This window comes from Trachypithecus francoisi, unplaced genomic scaffold, assembly GCF_009764315.1.
Source record: "Trachypithecus francoisi isolate TF-2019V2 unplaced genomic scaffold, Tfra_2.0 Lachesis_group13, whole genome shotgun sequence".
NCBI classification, from domain to species: Eukaryota; Metazoa; Chordata; class Mammalia; order Primates; family Cercopithecidae; genus Trachypithecus; species Trachypithecus francoisi.
This window is the reverse complement of record NW_022681458.1, coordinates 6,728,727-6,751,159: the sequence shown is the minus strand read 5'-3', so window position 1 is coordinate 6,751,159 and position 22,433 is coordinate 6,728,727. Positions and strand designations below refer to the sequence as shown.

General features: G+C 41.1%; 1 long non-coding RNA gene across 1 annotated transcript; it reads right to left on the bottom strand.

Moving 5' to 3' along the window:
* Positions 1-1,910: 1,910 nt before the first annotated feature.
* LOC117095292 lies at positions 1,911-20,027 on the bottom strand. Its single transcript, XR_004441901.1, has 3 exons — positions 19,795-20,027; positions 11,114-11,289; positions 1,911-2,015 (listed from the first exon to the last, which is right to left on the bottom strand). It is a non-coding gene; the product is annotated as an uncharacterized LOC117095292 (long non-coding RNA).
* Between the last annotated feature and the right edge of the window lie 2,406 nt (positions 20,028-22,433).

Genomic DNA, 22,433 nt, shown 5'->3' with positions numbered 1-22,433 from the left:
CTGGGCCTTTAAAGCCCAGGCCTCAGGGAGAAGCTCCCTCAGGTCCCCAGATATGCTGTCTGCACACCCACTGGGGAGAAGGAGGCAGCAAAGAAATGATGCTGTCCACAGAACAAACAGCAGCCTCTCCTGCTGCCTGACAGCATCCGTTACAGAAGGATATTTCCAGCCGTGTATATGAGCATTTCACAACACGGACTGCTTTTCAAAGGCAAATTTTACAAAATGCCAGTCCATGAGAAGTTAATACTGGGTTTTCAGAAAAAGAGGAAACCAGAAGAGCTGAATTTTTCTGCTCTCTTAAAAACCACAGAACCCACAGCAGCAACAAATGTGAGAGAAAAAGGCTGTCTGCCAAACAGGGTGGAGGGGGAGACCCTTCCCTTTATAACCAAGACAGAGACCAATCCTCACCAGAAGTGACAGATACCTCTCCCAAGAACGGGCTGTTCCCACGGTCACAGAACACACTCATTTTCCACAAGACAAATGGGGCGACCATCAGCCTTCGGTTTATGTAATAATGCGGCTCAGTGTTGATGAGGCTTTACAACAAAGGGTAATTTAAAATGAGAGCATGGTTAAGTATGATGTCATCCCAAGAACTACTCGCTTAGCTGTGACAATAGACAAGTGACAACAAGAAATGGCATCTATTTACTAAAAGCTAAGCGGAGAGTTTGTTTTGTTTTGTTTATCAAGCTTTAGATTAAATCCAGCCTTGTAAGAGATGGAAAATATCTCAGGAGCCACAGACTTACTTCAGCCTCCTACTGGGATGGTTTTGGTTGCAGCTGAGTTGTCCCAGCCAGCGTCTCAGCTGTGGTTTCAGTGGCTGGAAGAGAGGAATCCCACATGATGGCCCTCATGGCTGAGAAGCACCAACGTCTTCCAGCCCTACAGATGATGAGCTCAATTTATGAGCTGATTACGATGACCAAAGGAGATCCAATGGATATTTTGGGAAACGGCTCATAAAACGCATTCAGATAAACTAGAAATAAACTCAAAGGTTCCAGGAATCACATTTTTGGAAGCACTAGCAGGAGGAGGGGAAGCTGAGCTGACATTTTGCACAGGCCCTTCTAATTATATCTCACATTGTGTTTTTCTCTGCACCTCTTTTTTCATACCAACAGTAAGTATAATTGCTGAACTGCTCTCAGATAGAATACTGCATTTATTTATTTATTTATTTATTTCCAGATAGGGTTTGCTCTGTTGCTCAGGCTGGAGTGCAGTGGTGCAATCATGGGTTCACTGTAACTTTGAACTCCTGGGCTCAAGCGATCCTCCTGCCTTAGCCTCCTGAAGCTCAGGGATTACAGGCATGAACCACCTTGCTGGCCAATGCAGCACTTTCTTTCTTTCTTTCTTTCTTTTTTTTAATGACAAAGGGACTCCAAGAGCATTTTATTCAGGTTGGACTATAAACTAATCTTGAAGAACAAGGTCCCTAACCTTTTAAGAACCAAGGACCAGTTTCATGGAAGACAAATTTTCCATGGACCTGGCACGGAGGAGGGGGAGATGGTTCCAGAATGATTCAGGTACATTACAGTTACTGTGCACTTTATTTCTGTTATTATTACATTGTAATATATAGTGAAAGAATTATACAATTCACCATAATGTAGAATCAGTGGGAGCCCTGAGCTTGTTTTCCTGCAGCTGGATGGTCCCATCTGGGGGTGATGGGAGATAGATCATGAGGCATTAGATTCTCATAAGGAGCATGCAACCTAGACCCCTTGCATGTGCAGTTCACAATAGGGTTCTTGCTCCTATGAGAATCTAATGTCGCCGCTGATCAGAATGAAGGCAGAGCTCAGGCAGTAATGTGAGCAATGGGGAGCGGCTGTAAATACAGATGAAGATTTGCTAGATCTCCCACTGCTCACCTTCTGCTGTGTAGTTGTTCCTAACAGGCCATTGACCAGAACCAGTCCATGGCCCGGAAGCTGGGGACCCCTGTTGAAGAGTCCTCTTCTAAGCGCCAGTTTAAAGTTGCAAACCTGGTGGTAAAAATTAAAAGTTTGGGACAGTTAACAAAATTCTTTTTCTAAATCTTTCCTGAAGAAAAATTCTCCCATACTCAGCCACTCCACATAGTCAGGGAATTAACTTCTGACAGTAACCCTGAGCAATGATAGATTACAGAAGAAAAAAGCATGTGATTATCTCAATTGATACAGAAGTATTTAGTAGTGCTCAACAGTACTAACGAAAAAATTCTTCACAAACTGGGAGAAGAACTGAACTCCCTTAATTTGATCATACTTTATGCCTAAACACTTGCAGCCAATCTTATTCCTAATGAAGAAACTTTGGAAACATTTTTTGCTAAGATAATAAGACAAGAGTCTTATTTACTGGTTCTTATTTACTGGTTCTGCTGAAGATGTTGTCAGAGGCTCTGGTCAAAAGAACAAAGAAAGAAAACAAACAAAGAGTATGAGAATGAAAGAGGAATAGATAAAACCGTCATCATTGAATGATTATCTACTTAGAAAACTTGGCTCCACAAAGTATTAGAGTTAAAAAGATTGGCCATTTGATTTCTGATTACTTGATTAACCTTCAAAAACCAATAGCATTTCTCTATCTGTTATTCAGCAACAAGAAGAAAAAATGCTTTTTTAAAAGCAGTAATCCATTCACAGGAGCAATGCATTCATAAGTATTATAAAATTAGCTTAACCAATAATATACAATGTTTGTGTTGTGAAACGTCAAAATTATGGTGAAGGAAACAGAAGAAGATATAAATAAATGGAGAGATGTTCTACTTTTGGCTGAGATGATGTAATGTTATAAAGATATCTTTTATCACCAAACTATATATAAATTCAATGCAATTCCAATCAAAATTTCAGATCTTTTTTAAGAAACTCATTAACTTACTTAAAAATTACATAGAGAAATAAAAGTCCAACATTTAAGTCAATCTTACAAAGAAGAAACAGGGGATTTGCCTCAACAGATATTAAGACATACTTCAAGATCACAGGAATGTGGCATTTGCTGCAGAATGGACATCTGGATGAGGGAGACAGATAAACAGCTCAGGAAGAGGAAATGCTATGAGAATTTAGTGCATGTGAATGACACACATCTATGGACAATGGACAAATTCATCAGATGATCTTGGGAAAACTGGCTCACTATCTAAAGGAAAGTTACGTTGGGTGCCTATACCAAACCACATTTGAGAGTGGACTGTATTTAGATTAAAAACCAAATGGGACAGGTAAAATTATAAAGTTAATAGGAGAAAATGTAGCATGATATTTTTGTGATTTGGGTTGGAAAAATGCTTCTGGAACAAAACTCTAAGAGCACACGTTGTATGGCAAAATTGACCAATTTGAATACATTAAAATTCAAGATTGGTATTCAAGGAAGGGCACGATGGACAAAATTATTAGATAAAAATTACTGTGTCAAAAACTGACAAGGAATACACCTGTGTAATATACAAGGGATTCTTACAGACCTTCTAGGAAAATGTATCAATAAACAACAAAATGGCAAAATATCAACAAGGACATGACAACGAGAAAACTCAAAAAGCTAAAAACATATGATGATTATTCAACTTCATCAGTTTGCATCAGGAAAATGCAAATCCAAACAACTATAAGAAACCACTCTACAACTGAAGATGAGCATAAACGAAAAGCCGAAAATACGTGGTCACAGGCCCTCTGATGTCCTGGAGAGAAGACAGAGTACACCAGCCATTTCGAATGATCCGGCATTACTGACAAATTACATAGTAGCACACCACCTGAGGGAGAAAATTTCTGTTCCTGGGTGGAGACCACAAAGAGATACAGCACAGATGTAAAAGGAAGCGTGCACAAAGATATTCATTGTGGCAGTATTTTGGGGGGCAGGCTGCCGGAAGCACTCGTGTGTGTGTGTGTGTGTGCGTGCGCGTGTGTGTGTGTGTGTGTGTGTGTGCGTGTGTGTGTGTGTTTCCTGACATTTCCTGCATCAATGAAGGGGGACAAAAAGAAAAAGAATGACAAGAATATTTACTAATATGAATGAATCTTACAAATAAACATGGATGCTAGTGAAAAATGAGAAACCAAATGAGATGTATATGAATATGCATCATGATACCATTCATATAGAGTCGGCCCTCCTTATCCATGGATTCCACATCTGTGGATTCAAATCACTGCAGATTGAAAATATTCAGTAAAAAAAGGTGACTGCATTGAACATATTCAGATTTTTTTTCGTGTCATTATTCTGTAAACAGCAAAACATAACAACTATTTACATACCATTTACATGTGTTCGGCATTATAAGGAATCTAGAGATGATTTAAAGCAGGGGAGTCTAATATTTTGGATTCCCTGGGTCACACTGGAAGAATTGTCTTGTGCCTTACATAAAATATACTAATGATAGTGGATGAGCCAAACAAATTAAAAATCACAAAAATTCTCATAATTTTTTTTTTTTTTTTTTTTTGAGATGGAGTCTCGCTCTGTCGCCCAGGCTGGAGTGCAGTGGAGCAATCTTGGCTCACTGCAACCACCACATCCCAGGTTCAAGAGATTCTCCTGCCTCAGCCTCCTGAGTAGCTGGGATTACAGGCACGTGCCACCATACCCAGCTAATTTTTGTATTTCTAGTAGAGAAGGGTTTCACCATGTTGGTCAGGCTGGTCTCGAACTCCTGAGCTTGTGATCCGCCCGCCTCAGCCTCCCAAAGTGCTGAAATTACAGGCGTGAGCCACCGCGCTGGGCCCAAAAATCTCATAATGTTTTAAGAAAGTTTACAAATTTGTGCTGGGTCTCATTAAAAGCTGTCCTGGGCTGCATTCAGACTGTGAGCTGCGAGTTGAACAAGCTTGATTTAAAGTACATAGAAGGCTGTGTGTAGGTTGTATGCAAATACTTCACCATTTTATATCAAGGACTTGAGCATCCTCAGATTTTGGTATGTGCAGGGGGTCCTGGAACCAATCCCCTGAGGATACTGAGGGACAACTGTATTAAAAATGTATTCAGAGAATTCACTTTCCGACATATTCTGATTAGGTCATTTCAGGCCCAACATTTCCACTAAGAAAAACTTTAAAAGTTGAAAAACATACAGACAACATTTGTATGAAGAAGGATCTAGAAGATGAATAAAACCAAGAGAGGTGAGCCCAGCATTTGTGTTGCATTTGTCCTTTTCCCAAAGGAAAGACCGAAGGCCCTCCTCTTCAGTGTCCCTGCTGTGTGGGGGTACCAAAATTGGGTTCTGGGCCCAGTCATGGGAAGGGGCCCTTGTGAACACCCTAGGCTCTCAAATGGGACCCTGAAGACTGCTCCCTAGCAAGAAAAGTGAAGAGACAATAGGCTAGCTCACAAAAGGACTGCCATCCAGCACTCAGCCATCTGAACACCTTGACCCGTTGATGTGATATGCTGCTTTCCAGAAACAAATAAATAAATACATCTCTTTGTTAGGAGATAACATTATTAAAAGCTTAAGGATACCATTTGGCTTTCCCTTAGTGCAGGTCTACCTATAATCTTTTCTGTCAGATTCTGTTAATCTGGAAGACAAATCTTATTTGTCTTCACTTTTAAGAGATATTTATTCTATTTCAAGAGGCTCCACTTCCACATGGACCTTTTATACCTATCCCTTCTGTCTCTTAAACTTTTTTTCATATTTTTGACCCTTTAACATCTACAAGCTTAGTCTGGATATTTTCTTCTGATCTGTCTTCCAATCTGCTCATTCTCTCTTCACAGTATCTAATCTGCCCTTCAGCTGTGTGTACAGAATTCTAGTTGGCAGTTATACAGACTTTCAAGGTGTTCCATTGTCTTTTGGCTTTTTTGGACACGTTAGAAGCAGTCTTGTTTTCTGCTGAGAAGTTAGCAGTCTTAGTTTTGCTTATTTGAAGGAAGTTTGTCTTAATATCTGGCTGCCTTCATTCTTAAGGCAGAAGTAATGCTCTCATACAGAATTCATAAATGCAGGAGGGAATGTAGAGCAATAAAAAGGGTGAATAGGTGGGTAAACACAAATGAATATTGACTACATAAGAAAAAATAATGTCTTGTGGTTTTGAAATAGGTATAGAATAAAATATAGGACAACAGGCCGGGCGCGGTGGCTCAAGCCTGTAATCCCAGCACTTTGGGAGGCCGAGACGGGCGGATCACGAGGTCAGGAGATCGAGACCATCCTGGCTAACACGGTGAAACCCCGTCTCTAATAAAAAATACAAAAAACTAGCCGGGCGAGGTGGCGGGCGCCTGTAGTCCCAGCTACTCGGGAGGCTGAGGCAGGAGAATGGCGTAAACCTGGGAGGTGGAGCTTGCAGTGAGCTGAGATCCGGCCACTGCACTCCAGCCTGGGCAACAGAGCAAGACTCTGTCTCATAAAAAAAAAAAAAAATATATAGGACAACAGTAGGATGTAGTGGTGAAAGTAGTAAATAAAGTTGGAGTATTCCATGGTCCTCATATTGTTTCAGAAGCATTAAAAATATTCATTTATATTTTCATTTATATTAGACACTAAAAAGTTAAGGATGTGTGTAGAAATCTCTAGGGTAACTGCAGGACAAGAGTGTGTAAGTCACAAACTAATAGAGGAGAGAAAGAAAATTTTTAAAATACTTAAATAATCAAAAAAAGGAAAGAAAAAGGATCATGGAACATGTGGAACAAATAGAAATCCAATAGTAAGAGGTAGTTAAAATAAAACATATTAGCAATTTACTGCCTGTAGTCAAACTAAAAACTACAATTAAAAAATTAAATAGTACAAAGATGTTGAAGAGAAAAGGAGGGGTGAATAGGCAGAGCATGCAGGATTTTTAAGGCAGTGAAACTATTCTGTATGATACTGTAATAGGGGATACATGTCATTATGCGTTTGTCAAGACTCTTGGAATTTACCACACAAAGAGTGAGCTCTATTGTAGCCTATAGATGTTAGTTAATAATAATGTGTTTATATTAGCTCATCGATTATAACAAATACACTACACTAATGCAAGATGTTAATGAGAGAGGATGGGGGCACTGAGGGGCTACAGAAGAACTCTATGTTCTTCCCACTCAATTCTTCCATAAACCTAAAACTTCCCCAAAGAATAAAATCTACTGATTTTTTTAAAGACAGTACTGTCAAATGGGATAAAATAGCAAATCTGAACTATATGTTTCTTACAGGAAACACATTTAATAAAAAAAAAGAGAAATATTTAAATTAAAAGGATGGGAAAAGATACACCAACCAAGCACCAATCAAAAGTAAGCTGGGGCAAGTGCAGTGGCTCATGCCTATAATCCCAACACTCTGGGAGGCTAAAGCAGGAGGATTGCTTGAGGCCAGGAGTTTGAGATCAGCCTGGGCAACATAGCAAGACTGTCTCTACAAAAAATATTTTCAAAACATTAGTTGGGTGTGGTGGTACACACCTGTAATGCCAGCCACTTGGGAGGCTGAGGTGCCACTGCATTCTAGCCTTGGCCACAGAGTGAGACTCTGTCTCTCAAAATAAATAAATAAATAGATAGATAGATAGATAGATAGATAGATAGATAAATAAATAAGCAAGCAAGCTGGCATAGTTACCCTAATGCCAGACAAAATAAACCATAATACAAGAAGCATTACTTGAGAAATGTGGGGATATTTCACAATGAGGAAAGTGTGGTCCATTAGGAAGATGTAAGAATTCTAAATTTGCATTACTAAATAGCATAGATTCCAAATTGACAGACTAAAAAGAAAAAATTGACAGACTAAAAGGAGATGTACACAATCAGATTGGAACACTAAAACACGTTGCTTGGTACCTAATAGAACGATCAGACACATCCTTCCTTAATCTATAGATATTGATTTGAACAGTATTCATAACAAATTGTATCTAATTCCTCCCAGCAACTGTAGAATATATACTCTTTTTGAGTTCATGTAGAACATTTTCCAAAATTGACAATTAGCTGGTCCAAGTTCAAATTTTTAAATGAATTAACTCATATAATACATGAATTAATGAGTTTTCTGTCCACAGTGAATTTAGTCTAGAAAACAGTTATGAAAACAAAACTAAGTTATTCTAATTTTGTTAAATAAGCCATAGAATTCTAAATAACCCACCACTTAAAAAAATAAATAAATAAATTGGCCGGGCGTGGTGGCTCAAGCCTGTAATCTCAGCACTTTGAGAGGCCAAGACAGGCGGATCACGAGGTCAGGAGATCGAGACCATCCTGACTAACATGGTGAAACGTTGTCTCTACTAAAAAAATACAAAAAACTAGCCGGGCGAGGTGGCGGACGCCTGTAGTCCCAGCTACTCGGGAGGCTGAGGCAGGAGAATGGCGTAAACCAAGGAGGCGGAGCTTGCAGTGAGCAGAGATCCAGCCACTGCACTCCAGCCTGGGCGACAGAGCAAGACTCCGTCTCAAAAAAAAAAAAAAAAAAGGAATTAAAATTGAAATCAGAAAATATTTTAAATTGAATGGTGATGAAAACACTACAGATGAAACTTATGGGATACAACTGAAGATGTGCTTAGCAGGAAATTAATAGCCTTAATTGCGTGTATTGGAAAATAAGGTTTCATATGAGGACACAAAGGCAGAAGAATGATATAATGGACTTTGGGGACCCAGGGGAAAGGGACAGGAGAAGGGTGAGAAATAAAAGACTACATATTGGGAACAGTGTACACTGCTTGGGTGATGGGTGTACCAAAATCTCAGAAATCACTACTAAAGAACTTATCCATGCAACCAAAAACCACTTGTACCCTCAAAACTATTGAAATTTTCAAAAAACTTTAAAAATAAAAGTAAGGGTTAAAATCAGTGCTGACAACACACCTGGAAAAGTTTTAAGGCGAACAAACTAAGTCCCAAGAAAGTAGAAAGAAGGAAGTAATTTAAAAAAGTGTAAACAGCCAAATAGAAAGTTAAATGGGCAATAGAGAATTGATAAAGCCGAAGTTAGTTTACTGATAAAACTGATAAACCTTGACCAATGCTGTTTCAGAAAGGAGAGAGAGAGGGGAGAGAGGAAGGGAGAAAGGGCACAAACACACCTGTGCACACACGCACACGTCATAAAGTGGAGGACATCATTACAGGTTCTTCAGACATTTAAAATACATTTAAAGAATATTGTAAAATAACTTTACGCCAATACATTTAAAAATTTAGAAAAAAAATGAAAAACTTCCAGGGGAAAAAAACTTAAAACCAACCAAATCCATACAAGGTAGAAAAATATAAACTTTCTATTTACCTAAAAAATGTAATCCATAATTTTAAAATTATCTACAAAGAAAATTGTATTCCCACATGGGTTCACCAATGAATTCTTCCAAATTATTTAAGGAGGAAATAGTACTGTTCGTCTACAAATTCTTCCAGAAAACAGAAAAAGGGAAACACTTTTTAATTCATAGACAAATCCAGCATAACTTTGATACCAAAATCTGACAAGGGCATAACAAAGAAGGAATATTACAGATCAATCTCACTCAAGTATATAGATGTACAAATGCTTTAAAAAATGTGTTCAGATCAAATCTAGTAGTTTTCAGAAGGATAACGTATCATGGCCCAGTCGTGTTTATTCCAGGAATGTATTTAAAAATCTAGCAGAGGCCAGGCATGGTGGCTCACGCCTGTAATCCCAGCACTTTGAAAGGCCTCACTGTTCAGCCCCCATTTATAAGTGAGAACATGCAGTGTTTGGTTTTCTGTTCCTGTGTTAGTTGCTGAGGATAATGGCTTCCAGCTCCATCCATGTCTCTGCAAAGGACATGATCCCGTTCCTTCCTATGGCTGTGTAGTACTCCATGGTGTATATGTACCATATTTCTTTATCCAGTCTATCACTGATAGTCATTTGGATTGATTTCATGTCTTTGTTTTGTGAATAGTGCTGCAGTGAACATATGGAAGCATGTATCTTTGTAATAGAATGATATATATTCCTTTGGGTATATATCCAGTAATGGGATTGCTGGGTCAAATGGTATTTCTGGTTCTAGATCTTTGAGGAATCGCCACACTGTCTTCCACAATGGTTGAACTAATTTACTAATTTACATTCCTACCAACTGTGTAAAAGCGTTCCTATTTCTCCACAGCCTCACCAGCATCTGTTGTTTCTTGACTTTTTAGTAATTGCCATTCTGACTGGCGTGAGATGGTATCTTTTTGTGGTTTTGATTTGCATTTCTCTAATGATCAGTGATGCTAAGTTTTTTTCATATGTTTCTTGGCCACATAAATGTCTTCTTTTGAGAAGTGTCCAGTCATGTCCTTTGCCCGCTTTTTAAAGGGGTTGTTTTTTGTTTGTATACAACAATGACAACTAACCTAAGTGCATCAAGATGCATGGCTCTCAGAAATACGTTGTTGACCAAAAGAAGCCAGCCACCAAATAATGCGTATTGTATTATTTCAGTTATATGAAATGTCAAAACAGGCAAATTCATCTTTTGATATTGGAGATCAGGATTGCAGTTACATTTGGGAACAAAACAGGACAGAGCAATTGGGGGGATCCACGAGGGGGCTGCTGGGGTGGGTAATGTTCTACTTCTCAACCTGGTGCTTATCACTCCATAAAAATTTATTAAACTACACTCAAGATTTTTATAACAACAGACTGGAACAAGATACTTGCATTCCACATGTAGACGATGGAGTAGTATCTAGAATATACATTTAAAATAACTCCAACAAATCAATTTGAAAAAACATCAACAACTAAAGTGCAAAAAGAAAAAAGAAACAGACATTTCAGGAGAGAAAATGCAATAAAATAAAAGAATATAAAAATGTGAAGCAATGTCCAACTTTAAAAATGCACTCGAAACAAAACTGGACATTTTTTCAGAAATGCATATGAACAAGAAAATAAATGTTAAATTCATTTAAATCATTACCTATTAAAGGAGAGGAATGGGGAATTTGAAATGGGGATAAAAGTATAGTAAAACAGGCACTTTTCATGAATCCCTAACAAAAATGGGTCATGACCAGAGAAGTGTTATTAACTCAGTGCTCCTTCTCTGAAGTTAAAAAGAAATGAAATGATAAACCAAAGACTCACCTTATCTGCACAGTCTGAGCATCTAGCTGTAACAGATCCTTCAAACGTCAATAACTCAGTTTTCACATCTACCACGTCTCATGGTCATGAACTTTTGTTCTGCCATCTCGATTCCCAAAAAGTTACATCTTACTTTAGTGAGTGTAATTCTTCATTTATTTCCAATTCTCCTCTTCCTAAAAACGACATGACATGATTTACAAACTACTCATGACACAAAAGATAAGAAGAAGTACTTGAGGAAGTTAGAGTGATTGTAAAATATGTACAGGAAGAGAATACAGATTGCCCCAAAATACCACATAGTGAGTTGATGAAGTTGGTCACTAATTTGACTCTGAGGTTTGGGCAAAGAAAAGAGGAAAAGCTGTCACTTCACCTACAATAAAAATCTAACAGTTGTGACCAGGCTCAGTGGCTCATGCCTGTAATTCCAGCACTTTGGGAGGCCGAGGAGAGTGGATCACCTGAGGTCAGGAGTTCAAGAGCAGCCTGACCAACCTGGAGAAACCTACTAAAAATACAACATTAGCTGGGCATGTTGGTGCATGCCTATAATCTCAGCTACTTGGGAAGCTGAGGCAGAAGAATTGTTTGAACCTGGGAGGCAGAGGTTGCAGTGAGCCAAGATCACGCCATTGCACTCCAGCCCAGGCAAAAAGAGCAAAAAAAAAAAAAACAAAAACAAAAAAAAACCTAACAGTTATTCAAGGCCAGTCCAACCATGCTTTTCAGTAGTTAGTTCTGTGAGAGGGAAATCCGGAATTTTTAAAAATCACCACTTGGAACTATATATTGTTGAATCTTCCTTTTCATTCCTTGATGATATCTTGAATAGAATCCAAAACTTTCCAGTTGCTTTAAGTATAAAAACTCAATCCAGTTTAAAGCCTCATTTCCAGGATGATTTACATTCCCTTTCCTCCCTGGAGCAAATGTTTGAGCTCAGGCTCTGTTTGGGTTGGAGGAGAGGATGACAGGCCTCCTCTCCTTTCTCAGAAGTGCTGCTGTGGGGAGGAGGAACAGCACTCTCCACCCAGCTGCTGGGCTGGCGTCCCGTGGATGACTGTCTCTGCAGCTCTGTCCGTCACCATAACTGTCAGTGCCTTCCATAAACCAAAACATTTATCTGAGACAGGTCTCAATCAATTTAGAAAGTTTATTTTGCCAAGGTAAAGGACATGCCTGGGGCACAGCTCAAGAAGTCCTTCCTGATGACATGTGCCCAAGGCGATCGGAGCACAGCTTGATTTTATACGTTTTAGGGAGACATGAGACATCAGTCAATATATGTAAGATGTACACTGGTTGGGTCCGGAAAGGCAGGACTACTCAAAGCGGGGAATGGGCTTCCAGGTCATAGGTAGATAAGAGACAAATGGCACAAATGGTTGCATTCTTTTGAGGTTCTGATTAGCCTCTCACTGAATACCCAATTTTTTTCTTTTTTCTTTTTCTATTTATTTATTTACTTTGAGACGGAGAGTTGCTCTGTCGCCAGGCTGGAGTGCAGTGGCACGATCTTGGCTTACTGCAACCTCCACCTCCTGGGTTCAAGTGATTCTGCTGCCTCAGTCTCAAGTAGCTGGGACTATAGGAGCACACCACCATGCCCGGCTAAATTTTTGTACTTTAGTAGAGACAGGGTTTCACCATGTTGGCCAGGCTCGATCTCCTGACATCGTGATTCACCTGCCTCAGCTTCCCAAAATGAATACCCAATTTATAGGAATAGTCACTTGTGCTCTAGTCTGGCTTAGTCAAGCAACAGGGCCGAGGAAGCAATCTAGATACATCTTTGTCTCCCATGAGGAGAGGGATGACTTTGAGTTCCGTCAGTCCTTTTTCCACAAGGAATTTCCTTGTGGGCAAATTGTGAGGGAGGTTGTAGCTTCTTGATCTTTGTAGCTACCTTCTTTAGGAACAGAATGGGAGACAGGTTTGCCTGATGCAGCTCCCAGCTTGACTTTTCCCTTTGGCTTAGTGATTTGGGGATCCAGGCATTTATTTTTCTTTTACACTTCCTAGGGGCGGGAACATGAGTCCCACTCTCTTAGGGTTCCAAGGCTTCTCTGCACATCAACCCCCCTTGCAGGAGAGCTGGCCCCACTCAGCACCTTCCACACTCCCTGCTACCTCCCCACAGCCCCTGCTGGGCTCTCCTCAGCCCATGGGCTGTCCCATGGGTGGGCAAGAGCACTGAGGTGCAGTAAACATTTAACAATCAGTCTCCCAAAACAGTATGCATATATACACACATGCATATAGTTATTATAAACTTTACTAATACAAGAAATGTGTCACACAGTTTACAAATCATCAAATATATGAGACTCTTTATTATAGAATTTATAATATAGAATTTAGAATTTATATTAGAATTCTATATATAATATAAAATTTAGAATATATATTATAGAAAATATAATATAGAATTTATAATAAAGAGTATTAAATAAAAGTCAATTGATTGACAAGATGCTGTCTCAATCTCTGGTGAACTCTTGTATCCATAGCCAACCTATGGTTCAATTCACAAACAAGTGTAGTTTTGAGACAAATGTCGGTTGGCTGGGCGTGGTGGCTCACACCTGTAATCCCAGCAATTTGGGAGGCCGAGGCAGGTGGATCACTTGAGGCCAGGAGTTCAAGACCAGACTGGCCAACCTGGTGAGATCTCATCTCTGCTAAAAAAAAAAAATACAAACAACAACAAAAAAATTAACCAGGCATGGTGGCACATACCTGTAATCTCAGCTACTCAGGAGGCCGAGGCATGAGACTCACTTGAACCCAGGAGGTAGAGGTTGCAGTAAGCCAAGATCACACCACTGTACTCTAGCCTGGGTGACAGAGTGAGACTCTATCTCAAAAAAAAAAAGCAAAATGTTGGTTGACATTTTCCCTCCTGTTAAAGCATCAGACAAAAAGAAAGCAATGAAGCTGTGTTCTGAAACCTAACTTGTTTGTCAATAGTCTGAGCACCCGTTCTGCTGAGTCAGATAATACTTTTAAACACTGCAAAAATATTTCCTCAATTGTTTGTGATACTTATAATGACTATGGACACGCCACACTTTCTCATTTAATCTTCACTATTAGCATTAACTCCATTAATTTATTAGTCTAGACCAGCAGTCCCCAACCTTTTTGGCACCAGGGACCAGTTTCATGGAAGACAATTTTTCCACAGCCAGGCCATGGGGAAATGGTTTCAGGATGAAACTGTTCCACCTCAGATCATCGGGCATTAGATTATCATAAGGAGCACATAACCTAGATCCTTCGAAAATGCAGTTCACAATAGGGTTCCTGCTCCTATGAGAATCTAATGCCGCTGCTGATCTGACAGAAGGTGGAGCTCAGGCTGTAATGAGAGCAATGGGGAGCTGCTGTAAATACAGATGAAGTTTGCTGACTCTCCCACCCACACAGACGGGTACCAGTCTGTGGCCCAGGGATTGGGGACCCCTGGTCTAGATAATCAACAAAACAGTAAATTAAGCCCTGGTTTGTAGCATTTGACAATTGCCATGGTGTAAATGCTCCCACCATGACTGGTATCAGGGTAGCAACCTGACGGCAGTAAATGTGTAGCTGAGAAGAGAAGCATGGTCACACACCATTGCTACCATGGGGCTAGGCAACATCCATCATTAGGCATCAATAATAATAAAATGTAGTGAAATAATTAGAAAATGAATTTTGTGCATTTATCACCTCTGCTTTTAATATAATTTGTTTTATTATAAATTTACATAATTTAATTTTTAATTCTGGCTATACTTAACAACTGGCTCACAATATTCCTGAAATTTTCACAGTTGACTCTCATGAGCTGATGCAAACCAGATCCAGCACCACTGGATGAAGGGCCTGAATGAGATGCACGCCGGTATGCAGCCCTTCCTATGCCCCTTATCCAGGCCCTGGTCCTGTCCACAGCCCTACTACCAACAGGGCCTGAGGGCATACTGAGGTCTTGCGATGCTCCATCCAGAACTGATTGGATCAGGTAGAACACACATGATCTAAGAGGACTCGTCCATAGACAGACTGAATCAGAGTCTCTGTTCCTCTGGATTAGAATGAAGATACAGAGAAAGTGGCCGGCAGGTAGCAGAAGAGCAAAGAGACACCTGGAATGAAACTGAGTTTGTCAATGATGAAATGCCAGCCCTAGAAAGAAGTGTCACAGATGGTCTTTGCTGAGGTCTAAAAGAGCAGAGATCACCACACCTTAGAGTAAATAGCCATATCATTTGTTTCGACTAACCTGATATTGCCTGTACACAATTGTGGACAAGAGCAAGATGCTTCCACCCTCCTTGAGGATTGCCCATGGCATGGTCCTGATGGAAACGATGGTCAGTTTGATTGACATGTGGGTCCTGTGTCTTATTCTAAGGATCATACACAGAGAGCGATCATACACACTTAGCAGCGACTGAAATACATACAGCTCAAGGATAGGGTCAGTGAAGAGTCAACGAGACCATGCCCCTGCAGAGAGCCTTCAATGAAACGCTAGTGAAATATCAGGAAAAGCAGGCCCACAAAGATTCATTCAATTGCTGAAAATGTGAGCCAGGTTAATTTCAGGGACACCCACATATTTCTTTTGTTCTGTAGCAGAAAGTGTACATCATGCCAATTCCAGCTCTGATGGAGAGAGGACATTTGACCGTGGTGTCATTTGACTGAATGAATAAATCTAGAGTCAGTTTTGTGCAAACCAAAAAGAGGTGAATGTCTTTGTGCATTTGCTTCCTGAAACTGCTTTCTTTGTACTAATTTAACTAAAGGGAACTATACAATCCCAGGCTAGAGAAATTATCTGAATAGAAAGTAAATAGAGGTTGGTGTTGACTTTTATAAGATACATATCTATTTCCTTCTCTGTAAAATGAAGATACCTCCCAGGGATGTTGTCAAACTCATATAAGATCCTGGGTCCATTCATTCATTCATTCAGTCATTTACTCATTCAATATACTGATGTGACAAAAAGCCCTTTTAAGGTGTTGGGATCCTTTCAAGGTTATGAAAACATTCTGTAAACTATAAAGCATGACGCCTATACAAGTCACTGTTCCTTCTCATTGCTTTACATGCAGGCAGTTTATAAAGAGCATGACTAGAGAATAAAAGGCAGCTTAGAAGATAGTTGTACAAAATTGCATGAATCCATGACACAGGATCTAAGGAAAATATGCCTGATTTGAAAGCAGCTCAGTCTGAGGCAGGGTTCTTCCTTGAGCCCCCACACTGAAGGTCTTGAGTCTTAAAACATCAATATAAGCACTTTCCAAATGCTTACCGTTCTAAGACCAATGTATAAGAAAACCAAGATTTGCTTTGGAAAAAAAGGTTGATGAATTGAAAGACATGCTAATTCCAGATATAACCTGCAGTTATCGCCAATGGAGAGAGATGTGAAATCTCAGAGAATAAATCCAACAAAAGCCAAAATGAAGATCCTTTGACAGTCTATGTGACTATGTAAGAAATTACAAATGTATCTATTAAATTGCTAAATAATGCTAAGGCTACACAGTAAGCTTTAAGATACAAGCACATATTTAATTTCAGATCCATGAGTTTTCTATTCATACGTATTTTAATCTTTTAGAACTCCTGAGAAAATGAAGTAAACATGCTCTTTTAAAAATAAATTCTGAAGTTTGAAAATAAAAGCAGATCATTTTCTTTGGGTAAAGAACGACAGTTTCTAAGACATTGAAGTTTAAACTTTGGAATCCTAGTTTTAAAGAGCAGAGAATCAAACAAAACATGTGTGAAAGAAAAGCACTTTGAAATGTAAATTATATTCCAATATTAATTTGCTAGTATCACTCACTTATTTACTTGTCAGAATAACTTTTCCAGGCAGGAGACTTTCATGCCAGATTGTGACTTACAACGATGTCCGATTTGATGTATTGGTGGAATCAATATGACAGAATCAGCAAAGGTAAAGTACATGATTTAATCATGCCACAGCTTGGTGAGTAAATTCACTCTCCTATGACATGCATAATTTACAACTGCAAGTTTAATAACTACAGTTCTCCGCATCAAGCACTTTAACAACAATTTCTAACAACAAGCAATTTCTATGATGTTCCTATACAGCCTGGAGTTTACTAACCAGCTCTCCTTTGAAGATCAGTACTCATGCAAACACCAAAATCCTGCAGGAAATTTCCCCACCCCTTTTGTTAAAAAGACTCAGAACTTTGATGGCAACATAGAGAACACGTACATATTTAATTTAAATTTTATGGTTTCTATTTATAAATATTCTCTCACCTCTCTTATTTTCCTAAACCAGGGGATGTTGTTAACCAAAGTCTTCACATTCTCAAAAGCATTTGTGAATGTCCTGAGGGGCTTCTTTTTGAGTTGTGTTGAAACTTATGGCCTAGGTTTATACAACTTCTAGACGAAGGCTCAATTATGATATTCGAGGCTGATAAGTCTTATTCCCTATACAATCTTATGATGTGGGTGTCCAAGCCATTGGAATAGCTTGGTGTGACAAGCCTGGCCTGCCTGAGAGCCATTGAATCTACAGCTGTGCCTCATAGACATTCACTTCTCTGCTTGCTCAACTGCTGTTTCCCCCTTCCTTCCCCTCAATCTTCTCACATCTTGCTTTGTTTTTGTCTTCCTTATCTCTACCACACACTACATATGGCAGAATGCAAAAGCAGTGGACTCCAAATTCACAGAGTCCTGGCTTAGTCAATGACTCTCTGGGTGGCCTCCAAGACCTTTTGTTTGGATCTCATTATTTGCTGTAGTTCCGGTCTATAAAGTCACTGCGAACACTGAACTCATGCATACTGAACCATTGCTCCTAAGGAAAACACAAAGTTAGGTTCCTGTGAATCTCTGGTTATAACACTTTCCTCAACCAATCAATACACAGTCTTGTTTTGTGTGTGTTTCTGTGTAAAGACACCTTTTTAAATATAGATTGTTGATTCATTAACGCTGAACTCACAGCCAACAGAGTTATAACGAATGCCTGAGCAGGCTTTACCTAACACACGTGTTTTTTTCCCAAGATATGTAACAGCCTTCTTGTGCTATGAACATGGAAAGCTCTCCAGCACTACCCTTGGGGGTCATTTTAAAGAGCAATATCACCAACCAAAAGGACAAAAATGTTAAAAACAGGGCACTTGATAGACTGAAAAGGACACTTGTTTCCCATGGGAGAGCTGAAACAAGAAAACAGTGTTGCCTTGTCTGACCTTAGCTGGAAAATGTACACGGGAAGATTCAAATTGGTCATTCCCCTGTCCATGTCTACTGGTGATCACAAGAGTGCCGAGTGTTCACTTTAGGGTCACACATAAATGTTAGTAAGTAAGGCCAATTCACAAATACAGAATTGGCAAATAACGAGGATCTACAGCTATATTTTATTTCTCCTCTTTGGCCTCAGCATCCTTACTTGCAAAATACATTAGAAGAGGAGGGAGCAGGGTCCCTTAAACCACGTTCCAGGGACCCTAGAGATGAGTTCCCAGGAGCTGGGATGCTCACTCCTTCCTTTCCTCCCACAGCAGCTCCTCTTTCTGTTGCAGAGCTGCTTTCTCCCACTTGAAGTGCGTGTTGCTGCTGAACATGAATCTGCTGCACACGTCACCAGCCAGAGCTGGGCATTTGCTCAATTGGAGCCAATCTATGAATCTTGTCTTTCCCTCTCCCACCTTGACACTAGCGCACGGGGACAGAAACGGCTGCACAGGAACCAAGAGGGACCCTGGGAAGGAAAGCCACTGTTGTTTTGTCTGGGTGGTAGTGCAAGGACACTATGAGCCTTGCACTGCTGTCTCCTGCCTGGGAATGACGCCATCATGGAGGAAAACAGAGCCAAGAGATCGGGTGAGGGAGGAGGAAAGAGGAAGCGATGCAGGCTGACAACAGGGTCAGTTAACTCTTCAGTCTGCTCAATGAATTCATTTAAAAGAACATGCTGGGCTGGGTGTGGTGGCTCACACCTGTAATCCCAGTACTGTGGGAGGCCAACGTGGGAAGACTGCTTGAGTCCAGAAGTTAGAGACCAGTTTGAGCAACACGGTGAAACCCTGTCTCTGCAAAAATTAGCTGGGCATGTGTATCTATAGCCCTAGCTACTGGGGAGGCTGAGGTGGGAGGATTCCTTGAGTCCGGGAGGTCAAGGATACAGAGAGCCATGGCTGCGCCACTGCATTCCAGCCTGGGCAACAGAACAACACCCTGTCTCAAAAAAAAAGAATATTCAATTACTCTGAGATGGATTTCCACCACATGGGGAAAGCAAAACACCCTATTTTCTCACAGAGGCTGGACAAGTTGGAATTCTTGTAGATGATCTGTATGATTTCTCTTCATATTTTTACATTTTGCCTTTTTTCTCCCCATAGTCCTCCTTTTCTCCTTTACTTGCCCATAAGGTGGGATTGCAGAAGTTAGTCCATTATTTGTCATTTTTTGGTAACCAAGTTTCATCCCTATTTTTCTTATTTTGAAAAGCAGAGGGATAAATGTTTTCTTTACCTCTTGTATTAAAACCATAGGAAACTAATTTATCCTTGAAAGTCATGTTTGATTTTCCCCCACACCACCACCGCCATAGGCAATTGATTGTCCTTTACTTTTTAAACAGACACACAGCATCTACTTACCCAAGTGATTAAAAAAGAAAAACAATTCGGTAGCTCTGCAGGGCAGTCAGGATGGGCTCAGGAAAGGAGCAGGCGTCGCGTGGTGGGACAACGTGATTCCAGCGCCCCGGCATGTCTCAAGGAACAGACGACTGTTGTTCACCCCGGCTCGCTTCTGACTCATCCTTCCTGTAACTCTTGCTCTTTCGATTCCCACGTGGCATCCTCTGGACTATGTCTTTCTGATACAGAAGCCGCCGGATCTGGCACAGAGCTCAGCAGCTACTCTTCCCATAGACTTCCCTGGAGCTGTCACGAGACGTGATTTATCAAGTGGAGAGCCGTCTCTCTCAAATCACTCCAGCATTTCTAAGCCAAAGACTTTTCCCCATCCACCAGGGCTGTTTGACATCATCTTTTTGACCTTCGGACCTGGAAGATCTGTGCTCATCCTCAGAAGATAGGGGTACTGGGTCTAACATTCACTTTCTCCTTTTTATTCTCTGACATGCTTCTCACCGACGTAGAATGGTGGCCACCATCTGCTGAGCTTGTACTGTGTGTGTGTGGCAAGTTAGATATGTCAATTCAGTAAATTATCACAAACCACATAAAATGTAGGTAAGTTTTTCACAGTTTATAGATTAAGGTACTGAAACTCAGAGAGGTCAGGTGACTTGCCCAGGGTCACACAGCTAGAGATGACAGAGCTGGAATTGGAACCCAGACCTGTCTGACTCCAAAGCACACAGGTTATCACTACTCCACAGGTGCCCTCTGCGGTGAACCACAGGGAGAACAATTGCTCCTTTGCTTTGAAGAAAGAGGAAGGAAAATTCTTGTAGGCTTGCAAAGAATTAATCTACATTTTCCCCTCAAAGAGGGAGATTCCTTACCCCGAATTGTCCTCGTTGTCGCCCTGGCTCAGCTACTTGGCTTCTAGAGATACCAAATTGAGTGTGCACATTCTCAAATGGGTCTCTTGTTTTTATTTTGTGCAGCAGTCAGGGAGGGGAACTCTTGGCAAGGAGCCGTGCTGTGACAGTAGCCTGGGTATTGGAGTGGTAGCAACAGAGTCCAAACCTGTGCTGCCCAACACAGCAGCCACTCACCCCGTGGGGCCACTGGGCACTGGGAAGGGGGCACATTCAAGCCAAGCTGTGTTGCCAGGGTAACGTACCAACTAGGTCCCAAAGATTTCGTATGAAAAAGAGAATGTAAACTCTCTCCTCGATAAATTCTTTATGTTGATTTTACGTTGAAATGATATGTTGACTATATCAAGCTAAATAAAAATAGCATTAAAATTAATTCCACCTGCACAGCAGGAGGTGCGTGGCAGTCATCGAGCATTACCACCTGAGCTCCGCCTCCTGTCAGATCAGCAGTGCCATTAGATTCTCATAGGAGCCCAAACCCTGTGTGAACAGCACACATGAGGATCTAGGCTGCACGCTCCTTAGGAGAATCTAACTGATGCCTGATGATCTGAGGTGGAACGGTTTCCTCCCAAAACCATCCGTGTCCCCCTACCATCCATGGAAAAACCATCTTCCGTGAAACCGGTCCCTGGTGCCAAAAAGGCTGGGGACTGCTGGCTTAGAGGGTTACAAGCTGTGGGAAGGGAAAAAATCAGAAGAAAGAACCCTCGGGATGGAACAGGGTGATTTTTAGGAAGTCCTTAACTATCCAGATGGGTACTAAATTTATAATACTCATAACGCTGCTGTGATGAAGAATCTGTAGCAAGCTAGAATGAAATACATGATTAACGTCGGAGCCTAATTAAGGCTGTAAAATAATTGAATCCGTGGCGTGGCCTGGAAGCCTGTGCTGGTATTCTCCAGTAGCCCCTGCAGATCCAGCCTCCCCGTCTCCACCCTGAGTCTGCTCCAGCAGGCAGCATGGGCTTGGCCAGCTGGAGGCCCTGGCAGGAGATCAAAGGGCAGGAAGGGAGAGGGGCCAGGGTGTCAACTCGCTTGGCCCTGCGTTGCTGGGCCAGGGTTTGGCGTGGCTGCCTCCCCTCCCCATCCACTGTCAGATGGCCTCTCCTAGAGCCACAGCTGGCTCTCCAAACCAATTCCTCCATTCAGCCCAGGGAGCTTCATCACACCTTGCTGCCTTCCTGAATCCAGCCCACTGTTCTCTCACTACTGATCTCAAAAGGTTGAACAAGCCAGCCAGTCCCAGCCTATCCCCAGCATCACCCCCAGTGGACCCGAAGCCTAAGGTGAAAGTACACATTTTGCCTGTGGGGTAAATTAAACCATGCCCCAAACAAGCCAGAGAAAAAGCAAAGGCAAACGAAGAACCCAGCAAGCACGGACTTCAGAGCAGCCAGAGAGAGTCCCATGCAGAGCCCAGGAGGGTGAGTGTGGGAAGAAGAGGGGAGGGTGCTTCTCAGCCTAGCACACTTGGGTCTCAACTGCACCAGCTCTGGCTATCTGTGGGACCATTTGCATGTGACCCACCTGCCCAAGCCTCATTTTCCTCGTTTGTGGGATGGACAGTGTCACCTGACACTTTTGGGATAAGTGGCCCATGCATACCTGGCCCAGAGCAGAGAGATTGCTGAGATCCACTTTATGGCTCATTGATGCCAATGGGCAGATAAGATAACCCTGGGGAACATCAGCCCTGGTGCTCCTTGGTGCCCAGTC